The sequence below is a fragment of the Neomonachus schauinslandi genome, chromosome 6, assembly GCF_002201575.2.
Source record: "Neomonachus schauinslandi chromosome 6, ASM220157v2, whole genome shotgun sequence".
Classification (NCBI taxonomy): domain Eukaryota; kingdom Metazoa; phylum Chordata; class Mammalia; order Carnivora; family Phocidae; genus Neomonachus; species Neomonachus schauinslandi.
This window is the reverse complement of record NC_058408.1, coordinates 140345351-140370350: the sequence shown is the minus strand read 5'-3', so window position 1 is coordinate 140370350 and position 25000 is coordinate 140345351. Positions and strand designations below refer to the sequence as shown.

The 25000-nt window shown below is 36.7% G+C and overlaps 1 pseudogene; it reads left to right on the top strand.

Moving 5' to 3' along the window:
* The first annotated feature begins 9163 nt into the window (after positions 1-9163).
* Positions 9164-10268, top strand: LOC110589499 (annotated as a pseudogene).
* Positions 10269-25000: the final 14732 nt, after the last annotated feature.

The following is a 25000-nucleotide window of genomic DNA, read 5'->3' as shown; positions in this document are numbered from 1 at the left end:
CTCTGTTCTTATGCCCAAGGGTGATAAGGCTCTAGCAACTAATTTAGCTACCCAAACTGACAAGAGGCTGCTATGTAAACTGGAAAGCAAATTTATAAATGTGTAGGAGAAAAATTCACTTTTGAAGAGAAAAGATACTCTGGTGCCTCGCTCTCTCCCGCAGACCAGGTCGATAATATTGCTGTTGCTTAGTGAGCACAACATCTGATCAAGGATAGGTAGTTGAATGATATTTATGGCTCCTTTTATCTATCTAGAAAATGATCAGTGCGTCTATCTCCACAGTAACAATATCCTTGAGGTCCCTGGTTGGGTACATTTTTCCCCTAGATAGTGCTGGACACACTCTGACAAATTCTTGCTATTTGGAATCTCTGTTTATAGATACCATAGAGGTTACTTTCTTTAATATAGCCTTCCATTAAAGGATGATTGAGCATCATACAGAGGCTTAGGTCAAGGTGGGGGTGTGGGGGAGGGGCTCATTCAAATGCCTCCAGAGGCCAGCTAGTCACAGAAACAAGTGAGGTTAATGAGATGTGAGAGAAGTGTTGGAAAAAACCAAATTTACATTATTTTTCCTGAATATAGTATGAACAGGTATGTGTGATATTTTTAGAGGTATTTGAAATTTTAAAATAAAAAACATTGAAAAATAGAAATATTTCCTTACTTAAGTTCTCTTTCATAATTTGTTGCTTCTGGACTTATCATGGAAACATAAGATATCACCATCAGACCATGTAAACCTAAACCACAAATCCTTCAGTTAGGTGTAATACTTTGATTTCCTCAGTTTCATCTCTTTACACAGTGCTTGCGTCTGGAGATGTCTTTGTTCAGTTCTGGCATCCTGACACCACTGTACTTAACTCTCAGTTATTGCTTTGCAGTTCAATGGCTTCCGTTTGTAGCTCTTGTTTTCATATTATCAATCTCAAATTACAAAGGTAAACTTTCTAATGTTTCAATGTTTCTTTATTTTCATAAAGTTTAAAATCAGAGAACCTTTTTGGAATTCCATTTTCAACTCCACAGCTTTGGTAATGTAGTTCAAGCCATGACTTTCATGTCAGGAGAGTGATTTCAGTGCAGGATAATGGGACAGATTATGCCTTGCCAAATTAGTTCCTTAAAGACACAATTTCACTTCAAGTGAGCAAATTGAATCATACATTTGTGTAGCTGATGAACGTGGTGAATGTCTTTGAAGAGAACTATTCAAAATTGATAGGTTCTAGCATCAAAAGGCCAAGACTTTGATCCACTTTTCATTGTTAGAGATTGAGTAGAGTGGCAAATGACATAAAAGCGTCCAAAAATATTAGCACTCAGCCACGTAAGTCCATGTACTGCAACAGGCCACAATAGGAGCCATCTAATTTATAAAAAGAAGCCCTCAGATATCTGGATTTTATGCTATGTAACATTATCCAGTTCACAGTATTAATTACGGCACATTCATGGTATGTTGCATTTTAAATTCTTTGGCACAAAGCAATTCCTAGAAAATGATTGTAACCAAGAGACCTAAATTCTATGTCTTGGGGAATGTTTCCTTCCTAAATTTAAGTTTTCACATTAACACTGTCCATTGTAAGACTGAATCACATTGACTGATTTTGACCAACTGCCCTGCATTTTGCAAATTTTCTTGCAGACAAAGATCAGTCATTTGCTGAGTCCAATCACAGCCTGTCATCTTCTGACACATAAGCATTCTTGTCAGTATCACCAATTCAGTGTATCTGATGATGTGATATTATTTAAAGCTGTGCTCTCATCATCTGCAGTAAAAAATGCTGCAACCAATTTAACTTTTTTAATACAACTTTTCTGCAAGAGCTAAGACATAACTTCAATATTCTGGTCAACAGTACTTCCAGTAAGACTTCAATTTACAAATGCTTGTCTCTGTGCAGAACACATAATTTCTGCTGTACTCTATGATGCTCTTTTATAAACTTGCCATCCTTTATAAAAGTTTTTGTTGTCTGGGTAATTTTTTTCACTTAATATGTAACCTCATTTATAGGAGCATCAGATATTTTATTCATATTCAAAAACAATCATTGACATTTCAGTCCTAGTCTCAGGTTAAGTTTTTCATTTCTCATCTTCTCCATATACCAGTAATAAATGTTATGATTTGTTTCAGACGGTTTATTTCATATTTCACAACCTCTTAAGTTGTGGTTCTTTCAATAGGGATATCTTTTATTTGTGTGTTATATATGGACGACTATTCTTCACTTCATCAAAGAAAGATGATCTTTTCCATTGAGTCTAAATCAAGCATCTTTTCCCCACATTCAGCGGAGATAGGCATATAGAGAAATAATTCTTTATTCTAGAAGAAACAAACAAAAGTGGCAACTGAAATCAGCTTTAACATTAGAGAAGCAATAGGGAGTGATGGTGATTGTGGCTAATTAGAGACCAAATGTTCCATCTAAGGGAATAGTTGCTGCTGCTCTATTATATATATAAAAAAAGGTAACTAATTATCTTCATGCAAGAATGCAGATCTAGTTTTGCCAAAATTGATTTTTTTAAAGGAAAAGATGAAAATTATTGGCTCAATTAAAAAAGAAGAAAAGAAACTACAGGTCAGTAGACTAGACAGAATAGTTCAGAAAGCCAAAACAGTCCCATAGGCAATCAGTATGCAACTTCTGTAATAAAGTATTAAGATCTTTTCATACAACTTTTCTTTTATGAGATTATATCCACCACTATGATTGGAATGCTATATATTCCCCACTAACTCAAACATTTGCAAAAAAAGAATTTATAAATGTCAGCTCATAGTGTGAATCTCTTATTTTTGTTATCCCAGCAGGTTCTTTCTACTGGTAGGGATGTCGATCACATGGACCTGCATCCCCTGCATCCACCATCATTGACAGGAGGTCATGTGATGCAGCATAGCCACTGGTCTGAGGTTTATGAATGGGCACATGACCCAAGCCAGTCCAGTCAGAATCCTCTCTGGGTCTTTATTTAAATGTTGAACTACTCGCTTTTCTTGGGGCTCACAACCAGAAGGTACGTGACGTCTAGAATTATTTATGGTCATTTTTGTCACAACACAAAGAGAGTCTACCTCAAATGATGCTAACATAGAGAAAGATATCAGAGCCAAAAACATGAAGAAAAGAGATAAATAAATCGGTCATAATATCATTTGAACTGCTGAAGCCAGCCATTTTTATTTTTATTTTTTTTAAAGATTTTATTTATTTATTTGAGAGAGAGAGAATGAGAGACAGAGAGCACGAGAGGGAAGAGGGCAGAGGGAGAAACAGACTCCCCGCCGAGCAGGGAGCCCGATGCAGGACTCGATTCCGGGACTCCAGGATCATGAACTGAGCCGAAGGCAGTCGCTTAACCGACTGAGCCACCCAGGCGCCCGAACCCAGCCATTTTTAAAGCCAGAATTTTCCTTGGTCTTCCTAGTTAATAAACCAGTATATATATATATATATATATATATATATATATATATATATATATATTGGCATAGGCTGGTTTAGGGTGGGTTCTGTAACAAGCAAATAGTCCTGACTCCATCTGATTAGTACAGATAACTAATATTACTCTTTATGTCTGAGTTGTTTGGCAAGCTATATGGCCTATATAATCCTAAATATTCTCCATTATAATAAACTATACTTAATTATAATCTCTTATTTAACATCAATTTTATATACTAGGTTTGGAAAACTTTATCTGTGAAGAGCGAGATAGTAAATATTTTAGACATTTTGGGCCAGATGTACTCTGTCACAAGTAACCTAACTCTGTCTTTTGGTGCAAAATCAGCCATAAATAGTCCATAAACAAATGAGCCCAGTTATGTTGCAATGAAACTTTATTAATGGCATTGAAATGTGAATTTCATACAATTTTCACATGTCATGAAACATTACTCTTCTTTTGATTTTTTTCAATCGTTTAAAAATCATTCTTAGTTTGTGAGCCATATTTGGCCTGCAGGCTGTGGATTGCTGACCTTGTAGTAGATCATAACCTCCACAAGGGCGAGGAGGGAGCCTCACCATCACTGTGTCCCCAGCACTAAGGGGCAGTGCTCGCAAGTAGCAACCTATCCCTAAATATTGAATATGGGTTAATGAGTACTCAGGGAAGATCAAGATTATGGAAAATTCTGTTTTCACAAAAAATAGTAACACTAAGCATTTTGGAAACTTAGTAGAAATTATTGAAGATTGAAGAAACCCAAGGAAGGTCACTGCTTCTTCCCAGTTCTCTGGCCCCTTCTTTGCCCTTTCCTCATCTCTTTACACCCTCCCTCCTGAATTGTCCCAGGAACCCCAACTTTTTCTCCTTCTATTATGCAGACCAATGTTTTCTCTTTACAACTACTATCCCCAAACTTGCATATTGAAACCAGTCAAAGTATTCAGATGAACAGAGGGATCTACCCTGCAGGTCAGGGAACCAACCTCCCAGTTCTATTCGTGGTCTCTTCAACAGGTCATTGGTCCCAGGCAACATGCTTAAAAACTGATTTTTTTCTCACATAAAATGGAGACAAGTATCACCTATGGAACCAACTCCATACATTTTCTTGAAAGTTCCACATGAATTAGTAAACATATGGGATACATAAGTTTCTTCAAATTCCTAAAAAAATTTAACACATTACTGGTAAAGATTTTAGTACTTTTTACAATGATGAACGTTTATAAGGAATGTGATCCTACCTGCTTAACAAAGCAAATTTGTTTTAAAGGGGCCATCATTGTAACGAAATTTCTCATCTTAAAATAAAAATAAACTAGGCTTCACAGGCTTTCTACCAAGAAATATCAACTATAACCAGGATAACTTTGATACTATATTTTTTCTTAACTGAGAATCTTGTATTCAACTGATTGCAAACTATTATTAATACATGAAAATGAAAAATAACATCTACATTTTAATTGTGTAAAAAAATATAAGAACTCAGCCAGCCTAATCTCAAGAAAATATGAAAATTACACCTTTAGGATGTTATGCTCTAGAGAAATGTGGATATTTCTAAACATCTTTTAAAATGATATTTTATTCTAGTGGAATCCTTTTCTCTTTCATTAACCTGGAGGATAAACTTAGACTTTTAGTTAAGGTAAGTATCAAATGAATAAAATAGCAATGTATTATCAATGTATAACACACTGATCTTAAATAATAGTATTCTGAAATTTTTTTGTCTTTCATACAACAATGAACTAGTCTCTTTTCTTCAAAATCATCTTTAATGTGTTGCGTAGCTACTGTTGCTAAGATTCTTTCTTTTTTCTTGTTCTTGAAAAAGAATATTATGTTATATAGCCTATGGGGTCCTCTTATCTTACATTAACTTCTGCTATCATAACTACACAAAACTAAAAATCTACACAGACATATCTTTGTTTTAAATAAAGAATGACACATGGAAGTAGTTAGATTTTAAATCATTTTAAATATTCACATTATCTTTCCAACCATCAGTTCTCACAAATGAAAAGTTTGAGTTTCTAGTCCATATCATCCAGTTTATCTGTCCATTTTGCACTTATATTTGTTTATGAAATATGAGAATAAAATATAAAATAACTAATTCTAAGCAAATGTGCTTCCATCATTTAAGAACAGGATGAAAATATCTGGTTGCTTTAATATGAATTTTAATTGCTCTCACTGGTTATCTCCCTTTGACTCTACAAAGTCAAGTGTGGACCTAGAATGAACATTCTTTCTCCTTCTCTATTACTCTAGCAAACAATATCATTTTCCACAGCTGCCATTGAGGGACTTTTTCAAAAGAGATTTTACTCTCATTTTTTTTTCCCTTGTGGCGGTGATAGGGGGGGAAAGGGCAGTAGAGGAAGGCAGGGAATTAAACCAAATCCAGCCAATTTTCAAAAAAAAGATAATGTGTTCTCACCACCTTTCAGTTGTAAGCTCCTAATTGGTAAAAACCGAAGTTGTGCACAAGTTTAGCTTCCCCATTACACTGTGAGTTCTTCAAGGACAGAACCCTGTTTTAGTCTTCTTTTTACCCCCAGCACCTAGCATGCATGGTGCAAGAGAAGTAGGAAGAGTTTAGCAAGAGTGCTGAAAGAATTAATGAATGGGTGAAAGGTCAATGGTTAAAATTCTATGTGTAGCCACAGCCGTAAGTCCCTTTAAAAGATAAATGAAGACAACATCGCATTGGCTAGGACTGTAGGGTAAGCACCCAAAAAGAGTAAGAGTAGTCATTGTTACTGATTATTTTAAATATAGAAAATAATTAGTGGAAGCCCCTCAAAAATTTGTATTCATCTATTGAAATCTGAAAGGCTGGGTTGGTTTATGATTGATCACAGGATAGTAGGGATGAAAGAAATACCATTGGATTAGAAACTAACAAAAATTTTACATATCAAAGACCATTTTAATCAATTATTAGAATTTTTGTTCCATTTCAATTCCTGTGTTGCTTATGACAATATTTTAGAATGAGGCAGGGTTAGAATTGCTTTTCACCCGGTGAAGAGCTACATGGAAAAATTGGCTTATCTTTTATTTTCTGGAGACAGAGGTGAGACTCTGTTGAAAAGAAACAGGACAAGAAAAAGCACAATTAACTAACTCATTCTCAATATTCCTGGTCTCCATCCTGTTACTCAAATGGATCTTTTGCTTTAAAATGAACACTTCGGGACACACTGACGAGTTTGACGTTGATCAGTATATGTCCCAAGGTTTCCTTGATGGTTTTCCTTTGCATAAAAGAAATAGATGTCCCTGGGCAGTTTATGGATCAGCTCGTGTATCTGAGTAAGGCCTTCCATCATTACTGCCTCACTTAGAGTAATACCACTGATTATTAGAGCCACAACATCCGACATTGCTCAGAGATTATCCCTTCGAAAAAAGAATCAAGAACTATGTTGCTTATGGCAAAGACCAGTATATCTATTTCACCATTAAAATTTTTTGAATTTCTTAGACAACATAGGACAAAAATCTAATGTGGAATTACCAATAAATCCTCCCAAGTTAATTTCTGACTGAACTGCACCCAATTAAAATCCCCAGCCAGAAAGACCACATAACAAACACCACAATAAGTAAAGAAACATAACCTGATACTAATGTTGTCCATATTACCAGGCAGAAAGCCGTTGCCTACAGAGTCAACAAAATGCAGGAAATACACGTGTCAACATGCGTGTGTCAGAATGCAAGGAGACAAGCCAAATCTGGATTTGACTATGTAGTATCTAAAGCTTTATCTGATAAATTCAAGGATACAGTATGTACATCTCAGGAAGTGCAACTTTGAGTTAACTTGACCTTAATAAAGACTTAGTAATGTTATAATAAAGTCTATAACTGGATATGAATATTCATGTGATCTCAACCATAAAAGGTTCTTACACAGACAGTCGACACTAGGGCCTAGGCTTCAGGGCAGGGAAACATGAGCAGTAGCCCTTAGAAATGGTCATGACTTGGTGATGTCCATTGTAGTTCTTGGGAGTCAATCAACAGTGAATACTTCCTCGCATGGTCTGTTGCACTGATGAGCACTGTTTCTGATATAGTTAGAGACAGTGCAGAAAAGGGCAACAGCAACCCAGACAGGGGGACAGCTTACAAAAATGTCTTGGGAAAGAAGTGATTCACACCATTAAAAATCCAGGTACAGTAAACTGATAATATGGCCTCAGCTATTGACCAATTTTCTAAAATATAATCTGGGAGTTTATAGAAAGAAACTGTATAATTCTATCTGGAATCAGACATTACACCAACTTACTTAAAAACTAAAATATAGGGGTGCCTGGGTGGCTCAGTTGGTTAAGCACCTGCCTTTGGCTCAGGTCAGGATCCCAGGGTTCTGGGATCAAACCCCACATCAGGCTCCCTGCTCAGCGGGGAGTCTGCTTCTCCTTCTCCCTTTGCCCCTCTCCCCTCTGGTGTGTGCTTTCTCTCTCTCTCTCTCTGTCAAATAATTCAATAAAATCTTAAAAAAAACAACCTAAAATGTGTATCTTTTGTTTTAAAGGGGAAAACCCAAAAACAATTAAAGAAAAAAAAGGGGGGTATCAGACTAGTGAAAGACAACCCCAGTAGGCTATTCCAAGTCCCTACAAAAAGGTTTGAAACCTAAAGCCACAGGAATATTCTGAGAGGCCGCCAATGATCCATCAAATAAGAACCTAAGCACCCATATTTAGTGCTTACAAGGCACTCAGTTTTTACCATATTTTTGTTCAATAAATGTGAATTACTGCAGAATTATTTTATAGCCCACTAGAAAAATGTTGTTCCATGATATTAAATTCACCAGCATAGAGATGCTTTCTGGAATATCAAGCAGGTACTGAGTTCTGAATTTGTGCCAGAACATAACAAACACAAACCACAATTTCTTTGGCTTCACATTAAGAAATCAGATGGTGCTGAGGAAGTAAATGTACATTCTTAAGGGACAATGTCTTCCAAATAAAGGAAGCCCTTGATCCTATCTCAGAGTCAAGAAGTTCTAGAATTATGTCTGCAATTATGTCTATATAATTTACATCAATTTCAAGCTGTTTTCTGGGCTCCAAGGAGGAAGCCTGGTGGGAGTAGGAAACGGGTGGTTGGATAAACAGGACTTGAACTTTCTGACAGGAATCACAAGGAGAATCTCAGCCTTACTCACATGGAGTCAGGCGTCAGTGCCTTGATAGAGAGGAGGTATCCAGAAGAGAACCCCCAGGCTCAGGGATATGTCCCTTAGTGGCCAGGACAGTGTCCAGTGAGTTGGGGATTTTTGTTTGTTTTTCCAAATAGAAAGGAGACCAGGAAGGCTGTATGAGAACCCAGTGCTGGAGATTTACAAGGGAGAAAAAAAACTCAGCTGACAGAAATACATCAGTATAATCCACACTTCCCCAATTTGCACAACAGCCTACAGAGGAGTGCCATCCAAAGGTAGAAAAAAAAATAATTATCTTTGGCTCAGGGCCACCAGCAACAAAACAGACCTTGATGCCACAATTATAGTTACTTGCAACTATAGACTGATCACTAGATAGGGTTAGTTTCTGACTCAGAGTCTGAGGGAATGAATCAGTTTGTCTTGGTTGGTATTAGGCAGGCTGTGAACAAAGAGTTTATTTGAACTGCCCTCATGTTTGCCTCCAGCAAATGGTCAGGCAGAAAGAATGATGTAGATAACAAAGATTATCTGAAGAAGATTGCCATTAAGACTCACTGGATTTCGCATCGCATGTCCCATATTAAAAATCAGAGCGTGCCCAGTGAAGACAAGGGGACGGTGCCCCACCTGGCTTCAGTTATCTCCAAGTAAACTCTGAGAATTCACAACGCAATCCTAAAGGCTGCTCTACCTGTTGTACCTACTTTTCATTTTTTAACAAATCATTGTTTTAAACAAATGGGTCTTTGTAAAGAACTGTGGAGTTACCAGGGCTCTTCTCTGCCATGGAGATTGAGGAATCCAACTTTGAAATACAGAGTACAGTGGGCTTGTGGGCCAACAGCTCTGGAATGGCCAACTGGAAAATGTTTCCCTCAAAGAACTAAATGATACCAGAACCATTAAAGTATTTCTCAGCCTTACTTGCATATTCAGTTTAGCTGAATTATTTCGAGCAATTTAAAGTCTTGGCATTAGTTTTGGTTTGCTTATTCATTTCATTTATTCAGCACCTTTTCTCTCTTTTAAAAATATTTTAAATTGAGGCATATTTTGTGTGAATGGAAGTGGGTGTAATATGGATTCTGCTAGATTTCACTATCTTATGGCTGAAAAACTAGGCATTCATCCCAGCAGCTGCCCTGGATGGATTTTGGGAGAACATGGCAACTCAAGTGTGGCTGTGTGCAGTGGAGTGAATGTGGCAGGTGTTTCTCTCCAGGAACTGAATCCAGAAATGGGAACAGACAATGACAGTGAAAATTGGAAGTGCCTAAGATGGTGGTTGAAAGTGCCTACGAAGTCATCAAGCTAAAAGGATATACCAACTGGGCTATTGGATTAAGTGTGGCTGATCTCATTGAATCCTTGTTGAAAAATCTATCTGGGATTTGTCCAGTGTCAACGATGGTGAAGGGAATGCATGGCATCGAGAACGAAATCTTCCTGAGCCTTCTGTGTATCCTGACTGCTCGGGGATTAACCAGTGTTATCAACCAGAAGCTGAAGGGTAATGAGGTTACTCAGCTCAGGAGTTACCTTGTGGAACATCCAGAAAGACCAAAAACACCTGTGACTTTTGGCTCCTAGGCTGTGAAATTTAAAACTACAATGTGATTAACTGTGAGCCTTTAGTTTTTCATCCATATACATGGATCATAGTTTGCTTTTATCTTCCTAAATACGTGAATCTGGGATCACAGAATCGAAGCTACACTTGGTTTAATGTTTGCAATATGAGCCCTTAACAAATAAAATTAACTATCATAAAATAAATAAATTAAGGTACATTTAACATTCAATAAAATATACAAGTCTTCAGTGTTCAATGAGTTTTTTTTGTTGTAATGAAGTGTAAATAACATAAAATTTACCATTCTAACCATTTTGAAGTACAGTTCAGTGGCATTAAATACATTCACGCTGTTGTGCAGCCATCAGCCCCATCCATCCAAAGAATTTAATATCCCCCAAATAAGACCCTGTACCCATTAAACACTAACTCCTCTAGGGGCGCTTGGGTGGTGCAGTCAGTTGAGCATCCCACTCTTGGTTTCCCCTTGGGTTGTGATCTCAGGGCCCTGATCTCAGGGCTGTGGGATCAAGCCCTGCATAGAGCCTGACGTCAGGCTCCATGCTCAGTGTGGAGTCAGCTTAAGACTCTCTCTCCCTCTCCCTCTGCCCTTTCCCACCACTCGGCTCTCTCCTCTCTCTCAAATAAATAAATAAATTTTTAAACACTAACTCTTCTATGTTGTGAAGCAACTTTTTATATGCTTACTTGCCACCTGTATATATTCTTTTGGGTATTCTTCTTCTTTTAAGGTCTTTGACTCATTTTTTATTTGGGTTGTTTTCTTACTGTTAAGATTTAAGAGTCCTTTGTATATTTTATATATTTAATAGATGTTTCTTTTGCAAATATTTTCTCCCAGTCTGTGGCTTGTCTTCTCATTCTCTTGACATTGTCTTTCACAGAGTAGTTTGTAATTTTAATAAAGTCTAGCTTATCATTTTTCTTGGTTCATTTTTAATATTAATTTATAAGAATTCTTTTTATATTCTGGATACAAGTTCTGTCAGAGTTGAGCTTCAAGTATCTTTCCCAGTCTGTAGCTTGTTTTTTTATCTTTTAAATAACACCTTTTGATGAGAGAAATTTTTTTTAAAAGATTTTATTTATTTATTTGACAAGGAGAGAGACAGCGAGAGAGGGAACACAAGCAGGGGGAGTGGAAGAGGGAGAAGCAGGCTCCCCGCCGAGCAGAGAGCCCGATGTGGGGCTTGATCCAGGGCCCTGGGATCATGACCTGAGAGCCAAATGCAGACGCTTAACAACTGAGCCACCCAGATGCCCCTTGATGACAGAAATTTTTAATTTTGATGAAAACTTAGTTTTTTTGTTTTGTTTTGTTTTGTAATGGTTAGCACTTTTTGTGCCCTATCCAAAAAACTCTGCCTATCCCAAAGTGGCTAAAATATTCACCTATGTTTTCTTTCTACAAGGTTCCAGATTCTGGGTTTTACATTTCAGTCTATAATCCATCTCAAATTAAGTTTTGTATATGTAATGAGAGAGGGGTTTAAGTGTATTTTTTTCTATATGGATATCTAGTTTTTCCAGCAATATTTGTTTAAAAACAATTTCCTTTGCCCCACTGGATTGCCTTGGTACCGAGGCAAAAAAATCAACTAATCATATATATGTAAAACAATTTCTAGCCTCTTTATTCTGTTCTCTTGATCTATATGTTTATCTTTATGCCAATATCACAGTGTCTTGATCTAAGCTTTAAGAAGTAAGTCTTGAAATCGGGCAGTGTAATTTTACCAATAGTGCTTTTTTTTTTCAAGATTGTTTTGGATATTCTGGGTCCTTTGTATTTCTATGTAAATTTTAGAATCAGGTTGTGTATTTCTTCACAAAATCCTTCTGGTATTTTAATAGGGATTTCATTGAGTGTATGGACTTATTTGAAGAGAACTGACATCCAGATGTTAATGAGCCTTCCAATCCATGAACATATCTCTCCACTTATTTAGGCATTCTGTAATTTCTTTAAGTAACATTTCGTACTTTTCAATGTAGATGTCTTGTACATCTTTTGTAAGATATCTGTAAGGTATATTCCAAGGTATTTGATGTTTTTTGATGCATTTAGTATCTTTTGAAATTTAATTTTAAATTCTCATTGCTTGTATACAGAATAAAATTTTTGAATATTGCCTGTGTATCTTGTATTCATACTAAATTCACTTGTTAGTTCTACTATACTTTGGGATGATTCCATAGAATTTTTCAAATACTCACTGATGTTGTCTGTAAATAATGAGTATTTTACAACTTTTTTTCCAATTTAGATGTCTTTTGTTTCTTCTTCTTGCCTCAATGCACCAGCAAGAACCTCTTACCCTGTTGAATACAAATGGTGAAAGCAAGCATCCTTGCCCTGTTGCCAATCTCAGAGGAAAGGATTTAACATTTCACCATTAAGTATGATGTGAGCTGTAGGTTGTTTTGTAATGCCCTTTACCAAACAGAGGAAGCTGTCATCCTGGTTTGCTGTGAGGTTTCATCATGATGGAGTACTGAACTTTGCCAAATGTTTTTTCTGCATCTATTGTGAGTTTTTTCCTTTATTCTGTTAAGTGGTGTATTCCATTGGCTTGGTTTTCAAGTGTTAAATCAACCTTGTATTTGTGGAATAAACCCCACTTCACCATGATAAGTTATCCTTTGTGTATATTAATAGGCTGTTACAATTTTTGTGTTATGTTCATGAAAGTTATTGATCTATAATTTACTTTTCTTGTAATATCATTGATAGGTCTCAGGGTTATTCTAGCCTCATAAAACAAAGTAAGAAATATTGTCTCCTATTCTACCTTTTGAAAGAATTTGTGAGGACTGGTTTTATTTCTTCCTCCAGTGTTGGGTAGAATTCACAAGATATCTGGTGCTGTAGTTTTCTTTGTAGGAAGGCTTATGATTACAAATTCAATTTATTTAATAGATATGGGGCTATTTGGATGCTCTATTATTATGTAAGTTTTGGTAATTTATGTATTTCAAGAAATTTGTCTATTTTATGTTGCAAAATTGATTGGCATAAAGAAGTTTGTAATATTCACATCATTCTTATAATGTCTACAGAATTTGTAGTAGGGTTCCCTTTGTATTCCCGATATCAGTAACTTGTGTTTCCTCTTTCTTGATTACATTTGTTGGGGTGTATCAATTCTACTTGTCTTTCAAAGTATCACATTACAGGTTTTTAAAATGTTATTGTACTGTATTGTCTAGATTGCCTTTTTTGCTTAACAATATATCATCGACATTTTCCAAAAGTGTAATATATAAATATTCCTCAATTTTTAATAGTTGCATAATATGCCCTTAATTCCATATTTAAGCCATTTCCAAATTTTTCAAAACTACAAACAACCTTGTATTTAAAAAATTTTTTTATTGTTATGTTAATCACCATATATTACATCATTAGTTTTTGATGTAGTGTTCCAAGATTCATTGTTTGTGCATAACACCCAGTGCTCCATGCAGAACGTGCCCTCTTTAATACCCATCACCAGGCTAACCCATTCTCCCACCCTCCTCCCCTCTAGAACCCTCAGTTTGTTTTTCAGAGTCCATCGTCTCTCATGGTTCGTCCACCCCTCTGATTTCCCCCCCTTCATTCTTCCCCTCCTGCTATCTTCTTCTTCTTTTTTTTCTTAACATATACTGCATTATTTGTTTCAGAGGTACAGATCTGTGATTCAACAATCTTGCACACTTCACAGTGCTCACCATAGCACATACCCTCCATGATGTCTATCACCCAGCCACCCCATCCCTCCCACCCCACCCCCCACTCCAGCAACCCTCAGTTTGTTTCCTGAGATTAAGAATTCCTCATATCAGTGAGGTCATATGATGCATGTCTTTCTCTGATTGACTTATTTCGCTCAGCATAACACCCTCCAGTTCCATCCACATCGTTGCAAATGGCAAGATCTCATTCCTTTTGATGGCTGCATAATATTCCATTGTATATATATACCATATCTTCTTTATCCATTCATCTGTCGATGGACATCTTGGCTCTTTCCACAGTTCGGCTATTGCAGACATTGCTGCTATAAACATCGGGGTGCACATAGCCCTTCGGATCCCTACATTTGTATCTTTGGGGTAAATACCCAGTAGTGCAATTGCTAGGTTGTACGGTAGCTCTATTTTCAACTTTTTGAGGAACCTCCATACTGTTTTCCAGAGTGGCTGCACCAGCTTGCATTCCCACCAACAGTGTAGGAGGGTTCCCCTTTCTCCGCATCCCTGCCAACATCTGTCATTTCCTGACTTGTTAATTTTAGCCATTCTGACTGGTGTGAGGTGGTATCTCATAGAGGTTTTGATTTACAACCTTCTATTCTTGTTTACAAACATCACACAACCCATGCTGGTACCTAGTAGTAACTTCTAGGTTATAAACCATGAAATTAAAATGTTGATAGAGTCTCCAAAAATATTGTAATTTAAGAGTATGCTTTTTCCTCCTAATTTCACCAATACTGGCATCATCCTTTTGTTTAATTTTTGCCAATTTCCTAAAGAAATTTATCTCGTTTTTGTATGCATTTAATTATAAATGAGCTTAAGCATCTTTTTGTATGAATAGCTGCCCCTGTATCTTTTTCTATTAATTATTGATATCCCTTGCCCAGTTTTCTTTATTAATTTTTTGAGGTTCTCTCTGCATTATTCATGTTAACACTCCACTTATCACCTGTTGCAAATTCATTCTCCTAGTTTTGTGTGTGCATGTGTCTGTGCGTCTGTGTGTTGGGTGTTTTTTAAGTGTTAGAAATAGATGAATGCTTATAAAGTGTTGGGCACAGTGTAGAGCAGATATCCAATGCACAGAACTATTATTATTAATCCTGTCATGTGAATGGTTGATGCTAGGAGACTACCTTGTTGCCAGTACTACTAAAGTCCATTAGGAAGCTAAATGCTTCATTTTCTCTACACTTCTGACTTACATCAGACTTCTCCCCCACAGAATAATCATGGAGAACTACCGCTTTCTTACTCCCATATTCTGTAACAAACAAGCTAAATTTAAAACTTCTACAGGAAATTGAGTTTTAATTAATATCCAACTCACACTACGACATCAGTATCATTTTGCACGACAAGCATCAGAAAATAATTTAAATTCTTATGACTCATCCTTGAGAACAAACAGTGGAACAAGGTGTGACAGGTGTCATCAGCCTCGTAGTCTCTGTCTCATGCTCCCTGGATGAGAAGTAACATACCCTGGATAAGAAATGAAGAAATGTTGAGGTAATTTGCTATATTCCCTGTGCACCTTCTGCCACAGGAAAAGATTTTAGTGGGCTATCTTGCTCAGCTTCATCAGACAGTCTTCAATGATATAAACAATGATATAAACAGGTGTTATTAGATAAGATGGACACTTTTAAAAAAGAATCACAGGCTCTATGTGAACCTAGATGAAAAAAGTGGTAGTTTCCATGAGGAAATTGAGAGAGAGAACTGACAGTTAACTACCACTTGGAAATAAGGCTTTTCAAGTGAGAGACTCTAATTACTGCTGTATGCTCTACTAAGAAGTCCTTTACCTAACATTGATACCTTCCTCTGGCCCTGATTAATTAAGCCCAAACCAATTTTCCGTCACTGAGATTGTTCAGCCACTAGGAAAAGTAGAAAGCTGGGTGAGTATTAGCCTTACAATGATGTGTGTCCTTATATATTTTATCCCATCTTCAAGCAACCTCATCTAAATTTTTAACAAAAGCAGTTCATGTGATGACTCATTTATTCAACAAACATCTATTAACCACTTATTAAAAGTGTTTTCCCACTCTTGTATTTTTAGTACCTAGCACTGAGCCTGGCAAAATCATCAATTTTTTTAAAAAGATTTTTTATTTATTCATTTGAGAAAGAGAGAGAGAGACAGAGAGAGTGAGAGCACCCGCAGGGGAAAGAGTCATTGTCCTTAAAGTAAAATCCAAGCAGCTGAAACAGCCAAATGCATTCCAAGATCTGGCCTATGCTATTTCTATACTGTATGAGATTCAGTTTCTTGAGTACTCATGGTATCATCTCTTACCTCGAGACGTTCATACAGCCCCCTTCCCTCTTCCTGAAACAGTCACCTCCCATCTCCACATCACTCTTCATCATGCTAACTCCTTCATTCCCTCCATGTATATTACCATGATGCTCTTAACACTTGTATCACAAAATTTAACACATACTTTGTAATTTTTTTCTTTCCCATTAGAATAAGCTTTGTTAGTGCAGGGACAAAGTGTATATTGAACTCCACCATCTTGCTAGCATCAGCGTCATGTCTGGTACATCGTACTCTATAAATATTTGCTGACTAAATGAATGAATAAATGGGATTCAAACAAAAATAAAATATGATCTCTGCCTTCAAAGAGCCTGGAGGAAAAAGAAAGACAAAATTATTAATTATAACTGAGCCAAAATTATGTTTCATAACATAGGTAAATGTAAAAACTAAATGAAAGTTAAAGGATCATTTCTGCCTATATTGCAAAGGGTCCAGAAAGGCTTTATAGATAAAATGACACCTGAACCAGGGGAGGGGGGTGGGAGGATGGGTTAGCCTGGTGATGGGTATTAAAGAGGGCACGTTCTGCATGGAGCACTGGGTGTTATGCACAAACAATGAATCATGGAACACTGCATCAAAAACTAATGATGTAATGTACGGTGATGAACATAACAATAAAAAAATTTTTAAAAAATGACACCTGAACTGAACCCTTAAGAATAAGTGGACATTCAGAGTGCTTGGAATAGAGAAAGTACTTTTGCTGGCAATGCCCATCATTCATTCTTCCTCCTTGTGGTAACAACACTTCCGCTTTCTTCTGGAGAAATATGTTTCTCTTTTCCCAGTGGTTTGCGTTCGGCTGACCTCATTCCTTGCCCCACCCCTCAGCCTGGCCTGGCCAATCAGAATCAGAAAGAGTGTTTCCAGGCACAGGGACCTTGTCCATGCAGGCCAATGAGAGCCAGTTCAGAGACCTGCTAGAACTAGTACAGGAGGAGCACTCTTTCCATGGGGGATAGCTACACTGATGATAAAAGCCTGAAGCTGCTAGTAGCCATCTCTGACACCATGTAGGCAGAGTTTACCTGAAGATGAAGCTAGAAGACTGAAAAATGGACCTAGTGGTGGAGAGAGAGACTGGTCTAATTACTTTGTTAAAGCCCTTGGATCCAGCTGTGCGGAAGGAAGGCCAATACGTATTCCAGGACTTAACTACTTAAGCAAGACCGCACACTCTGTTTTTTGAAGCTAGTTTGCGTTGGATATCTGATCTTTTACAAGTAAAAGTGTCCCAACTAACTCAGCACTCAATAAATAACTATTAAAATGTGTACAAAAGTAACAGGCAGAAAACACAAGATAAGGTGTCAGGTCAAAGGAATAAATAGCATTAAGTGAAGGAGGAAATTAACTTTTAGACAGCTTAATTTAACTTTTCTTAAAAATGGGGGAACATATATATATATTCCTGTTCTCAGCAGCCCATAGATGCAAGATATTTCATGCCTCTTAAGGCACTTATCTGAAGGCTCCTCTTCACCTCTCAAATTGTCATACATAAGAATCATGGTACATAGGGGCACCTGGGTGGCTCAGTTGGTTAAGCAACTGCCTTCGGCTCAGGTCATGATCCCGGAGTCCTGGGATCAAGTCCCGCATCGGGCTCCCTGCTCGGCAGGGAGTCTGCTTCTCCCTCTGACCCTCCCCCCTCTCATGTGCTTTCTCTCTCTCTCTCTCTCAAATAAATAAAATCAAAAAAAAAAAAAAAGAATCATGGTACATAATAAAGGAATGATTTGTCCAGTTTTGTTCAAAGAAGGTTATGTCTTTTGTTCATGTTCTGAACAGAAAGATTCAAGGCAGTGTTACAGAACTCATTTATTATATCTATGTTCAGCTATTAGACTCAATCCTTAAACCAACCATTATGATGTCATTCTTCTTGACATGCACCAGGAAACAATTCCTATTGTTAATGTATAACCAGAAGATTTGCATAATCTGTACTATATTCAAACAGCATACATTATGACTAGAGCACTGCCAACTTATGACGACGTGATTTCACTACCTTTTCTGCATGATCAAATTACACATCTATTGAAGTAAATCTTCTCAACTTGTCTCATGTAATTTTAATATTGCAACTTTTCTATACACACCAAGCTTCCTTTCTGTTTCCTAACATAGCTCTGCTTTAGACAGTCTTCTATCTGGCACACCTTTCTTTTTCTTAATTGGAAATCCAAAATTTATATGCTAAACAATTTATATAACAAAAACATTAATAAGGCACCAATAGGCTTTTGTATCTCTATAACCTAGGTTATAAATTAACTTCAGCATTTGCTGAAATGCTCTAATTAACAGAGGTTCATAGGCTTAATACTAGTGCTCAAAATTTTAGTTATACCTGGAGATCCCACTAAATGTAAGCATCATGCTCCCTATAATCCTAAGAAGGTAACTAAATATAATATAAGGGAAAAATAGGTATGCCTCACTTTAACTGTAGCCTTGTTAAATTTCCTATAGTCATAGTACCCATTTTCCTAAAATATCCCATATTGGGTATGGATGCTCTAACATAGTGAAAAATGAATGAAAATTAAAGTAAGTTTTTGGCACTTATAAACTGGCTTGATAGATGAGACCTTATGGATTCCCAGTTAAATTAGTTAATTTGCTCCAATGTACATTAAAACAAAGCTTTCAAAGATAGAAACTTATTATATAAAACCTAACTAATAAAGGGTTGATCATCTCACTGATTCTCCATTTAGTAGTCCCAAATTTTTGCCAGTTATTAAATTTTTGCCTGGAAAAAAATAAAAGACATTCCATGGTGGATCACCATAGCCTGAATTCTGTAGTCCCACCATTAAGGCCCCATACCCAATATCCAATATTACTAAAATTACTGATTACATCCAGTCAATAACTATAAATGAAATTGTTCTATCCCTTGCTTTGGGTAGTGATTACATGGGTGTTTATCTTTGTCAAAACTTATCAAAATCCACTTAAAATCTGTGCATTTTATTGCATATGAATTACATCTCAAAAAGTGATTTAAATTTAAAGAAAAAACAACTGCAAAGAAAAATATGTTTCACATATCAACACTATACTTTTACGCAAGCCAGAGAGGATTTTTTCCTTTAAAAACAAAAACAAAAACATGTACTTTTATTGAAGTCATTATAAGCTGATTTATATTGCCTTGTATGAGTCGATTATTAAATTTTAGGAACTTTGTGAGCCAGCTGTTAAGTTACTGTTATCTTGAAATTAGCCACGGTAGAAGCCTTTACAACGGTACATTACAAATCAGGGCTCCTCCCACCCTCAATGCCTCAGTGAGCTGGTTTACTAGCACACCATGTACTTATGATTTATATTAAAATAAAGATCTACTTTGCATGTCATGTTTAGAGTTATGGTCAATAAACAAAGCAAACGTTGCAAAATATAGTTTTATAAAAATAATTTGTATTAATGTAGACTATCAATATCACCATGCCTGCTCCCCTTTTCTTCCCATCACGTGTGCTCCCAAGTAATAATTTCAACTCTTTTGGCTGTTCATTTTTTTAATTTGCCTTCATGTCACTAACATGCTGCTGTTGCTTATTTTTTCAGTTTTGGCACTATTTACTGATTTCCCACATGAAAGATATGAATTTAGTCTTCTTTCTCACAAAACATCTGCCACCATCACAAACACACTTCTTCCCACTCCTATCCTTCCAACATTGTGTTATACTTTTGGTTAGATCAATAGTCAGTGTTTAATATGATTATCAAAATATCCACAGCTGAGCTATCTAGTATTACGATTAGTATTACTTATACTTCCTTGCACAATTTTTTGTTTTCCCTGGAGTTAATGATATTCTTGTGGTTTATTTGCTTAGTTTTCTATGTACTTATCACTGACCAAAACTCTATCCAAGTTGTTTAAAATTCCTCTCAATATTTCCAACATATCAGGTATTGTAGCAATTCCATTTTGGGAATACATCTCTGGAGGTATTTTCATTTGGATTGGTTGCTCTCTAGGCCTGGTGCACAGCTATAATCCTGGGATTTATCTTCCCCGTATCTATAAGATTCTCACTACCTCTCTTCTGAATTGGTAAACCAATTGTTAGATCAGTCATCCAAGTATTGCTGTTAAGTTCAAAGCATTCTGACTCCTGATCCCTTAGAGGTGACCTATTTTTCACTTTGCAACTTCATAGGATCTTATCTTTGTCCTTCATATTCTGAAATTTTGTGATGATGTCAGCTGGACAGCAGGTTGAATGATTCCACTACGCCCTTAATGGGTTCTTTCCATCTAAAAACTCAGGTCCTTTAATTCTTGAAAAATTTCCCTTTTTTTTTTCTGCTCTCTTTCCAAACCCCTATTCTTCAGATATTGAACAAAATGAACTGATTCTTGACTCTTATCTTTCTTTCCTATTTTCTTCTTCTTTTTTTTTTCTCTCTACTTTCTGGGAGAGAAAATTGAAGATAGTTATATTTAATAGCTCTATTTTATCTTTTTGCTCTTTCATTAAAAAAAAAAACCTCCTGCTAACATTTTAAATTTCATTTATTTTGTATCTTATAATGGCAAATATCTTCTCCTATCTCTCTGAGGATATCAAATACTTTTTAAAAGCTTTCATCTCCCTGAGTAATCTCTTCCAAGTTGCTTTCCCCCGTTTGGATAGGCCCTCTTCTTGTTAAAGGAATGTCTTGTGGATATTGACTGCTTCTATTTAAGAATAAGGCTGTAAAATGTTTTAAAATTTCTTTGGGGTACCTGGGTGGCTCTGTCAGTTAAGTTTCTGACTCTTGATTTCAGCTTAGGTCATGATCTCAGAGTTGTGAGATCCAGCCTTGCTTTGGGCTCTGTGCTGGGCATGGAGCTTGCTTAAGATTCTCTCTCCCTCTCCCTCTGTTCCTTTTCCACCCCTACTTGCCCTCTTGCTCTCTCTCAAAAAATTAAATTAAATTAGGGTGGCTCAGATGGTTAAGCGTCTGCCTTCAGCTCAGGTCATGATCCCAGGGTCCTGGGATCGAGTCTCACATTGGGCTCTCTGCTCAGTGGGGAGCCTGCTTCTCCCTCTGCCTCTCTCTCTCTGTCTCTTATAAGTAAATAAATAAAATCTTTAAAAAAATTAAATTAACTTTCTGGACACATGGGTGGCACTTGTCAACTGTGAGTTTCACTCTAAGGTCATCTGGCTGGACTGTTTCATTGAAAAATTTCTTTCCTTAAGTCTTTTCTGTTGAACTTGTGAAATTCCTCAGAGAAGGATAGTCCAATCTTTTGTTTGGAGTGGTATGGTTCTCAAACTTGAGTGTACATCAGAATCACCTAGACATCTTGTTAAAACAGATTGCTGGGCCCCACCTATACAGTTTCTGAGATAGAGCCCTAAAATTTGCATTTCTAACAAGTTCCTAGACGATATTGATGCTGCTGGTCCTGGAACCATACATTGAGAATATTGGCTGACCTAGAGGATATAAATTTCATTGCCCAAATCAAGGCCTAGTTTAAAGTGTTGGGCTTACAACATTTAGAATGTAAGCTTTTCTTAATCCCTCTGTTTTCAGTAATTGTACTCTATCCTCAACAGTGCCCAGTACCCTCTGTCCTGAGACCTTCTGTTTTATAGTTCCCAGAAAATAAGCCTAAAATCTTATGCCAGAGCTGGGAGGGTGCTATGCTCAGCCTGAATGGGGACTAGGACCTGAGGATCTCATTGTTTCTTAAACACACATCCAACCAATCCCTTTGTTTTCAATCCCACCTTCACTTCTACTTCCAGTGGTACATAGTATTGCCAGTTTCCAAGTGTTTTGAGAATTCTTTAGGGGCAAATCAAGGTGGTTTTCATCTTTTTTTTCTGCCAGTTTGGGATCCACTTTCTCAAGTTTGCTAGGTCATCTCCCAATCATCCATCTACTTCCAGCTTCCAAAATCATATACTATCAACTCTTCTATATCATTTTCTCTTTGTTCTTTAGGCTTTCAAAAAAAAATCATTTTACTATCATATTAGTAGAGTTTGGGGGAAGAAGCAGAGGTAAAAATTTGTGTTCAATCTGCTGCCTTCAACTGGAAGTTAGAAAAGTCTTTAGTATCCAACAAATGATATTCCTAGATTAATTATATCTCAGAATATAAAAACAACAAAAGCAAATTGAACCATCCCCAAAAGTTCTGCTAGACTGGTCAGTTCAGTTGTTTCAGACTTGGCAAAAGATGTAAACTATGTTTGCATAGGACAATCTGTTTCACAGCTTCAGACTGCACCTCTCCCATAGCCAAGTGTGTCATGGGTCTGGGATACAAGCCAAACATAGGAAATTCTGGTGACTCAAAGCAAGAAATCCAAGTATATGAACCAGAAAGTTCATCTTTGCATATAAAGAACAACACTAAAAACATTAAGACCATGCTAAGGTACACTATCTGTTCCATACTGTCTTCTGCCCAACAACAATTAAAATGACTAGGATTTTTATACATAATGTCAGAATTATGCTAGTTCCTTTATATATTCTCTCTCATAGAATCTTTACAACAACCCAACACAATGGATATTATTTTACTCTTTTATTACCAGTTAGGTAACTGAATTCCAAAAGAATTAAGTAACTTGCCCAAGGCCAAATAGGAAGGGCAGAGCCAGAAGGAGATTCTAAAGCTACCGCATGACCACTTTTGAAATTGGGTGAGTTAAAAGCAAATAAAAATATTTATCTTGAACACAAAGCTGATTTCATAAGGCAACACAGTGTTCTTGAATTAAGTTTTTTTTACAGATTTGGACCACATCTTATTTTGTGTTGGTGTGACCCATACAGCACCCACCAGAGCAAAACTTTAATAGTCATTAAATTGAAGATGGTTATAATATATTTAATAGCTCTATGAATAATACACAAGAACAAGTTCATTCAAGATTATTATAGACATGTCTGGTAAGTCACTAGACAGATTTCTGCCATGGGAAATCAACAGGACGAAAAGCCTTCAGAGACACACACACTTTGTTCCTTATCATTACTTTGCAATATTTTCTTTTTAAATAAAAACAGATTCTACATATTTGAACCAACAAAGTGGTTTTCCTGAAGGATACTTTGAGGGTGGATATTTTAGCTTTAGTTTATAAAGGTCACTCTGAAGTTTTATGCTCTTTGGGGAGTCTTCCAAATGAAGATTTTTACCAGAGAAGAGAGATTCAGTGAGGGACTAATGGTCACATTTTAAAACCTAAAAAAGGGGACCGAACTTCTTTTATTATCCATGAGTGAAAGTAACCCAGGAAAACAGATAAACAAGGTAAGACTGGACAATAAGAGTAGAAGTGGAAAATAAGAGAAAAAAAATTATAAAAATGTGTTTGGAAGAAACTCAGGAAAGGCAAAGATGTTAACATTTAGGATGAGAAGAAGATGAAGGAGATAAAGAAAAAACTGCTTAGAACTGCCCACGAAACATCTTTGTTACAGGACTACGGGACCCACTTTGCTGGGAAGGAGAGAAATAACTCAATGACATTATGTTTTCACTTGATTGCAGGCCAGGAGATAGGCTACAGAATCATAAAAAGCAAAATGTCATTAACTAATACTAAATTTTTCATTCAATTTAAAAGGACTTACTAGGAAACCAAACACAAAATGTGCTGTACAATTGAGAAGAAAGCTTAGCCTGTCTTAGAGAGCACAAATATTTCACTGATGTGCTAGGCAGAGTAATACCCCCTTCCAAAGAGGTCCACATCCTAATCTCCAAAACCTGTGAATATGTAAGTTACACGGCAAAGAGAAACTAAGGTTGTAGATGGAGTGAAATCTTTAATTAGCTGACCTTGAAATGAGGAGATAAGCCTAGTTTGTCCAGGTGGGCCTCAAAATTACAAGGTCCTTATAAGTTGAAGAGGAGGGCAGAAGAGGGAGACCAGGGAGACTCAACATGAGAACAACCTGGCTTGATGGGCTGGATGGAGGAAGATGGAGGAAGGGGCCACATGCCAAAGAACGTAAGCAGCCCCAGAAACTAGAAGAGGCAAGAATCTATAGCTTCTACCCTAGAGCCTCCAAAAGAAATGCAGAGTTGATGACATCTTGCTTTCAGTCCGGTGAGACCCATATCACACTTCTGACCTCCAGAACTGTAAGATAACAAATGTGTGTTATTTTAAACCACTCAATTTGTGGTAATTTGTCAGCAGCAATGGGAAATTAACACAACTGGTATGCCCACGTATGTAAACTCATCATTAGTCTTATCTTACTCTCTAAAGCCAGCCAGTCAGCCTTCACTCAACAGTGTGCACAGTAAAAATGAAACTGTCACCAGTTTTTGTTAGAACAAAAACTGACTCCGTTTTTCAGTTTCAAATAAGTGTATTCCCAGTTAAGCTTAATTAATGAGGTTTTATGAAAACAGAAATCAGAACTGAATTAAACATGTGTAAGTAGTCTGTTTCACACATCATCATCATTGCATAATACTGTTGTAGTTCGGCCAACTCTGATGCTTTCTACACTTGCAGAATAGATTAACCAAATGTCCTTCCCTAAGAAGAACTTCTTCCACTGGTTTGTATGTATACATAAATTCTTTAATTCTGGTAGTCTGTCATCAGCTATTTTTTCTATATGCTTACTC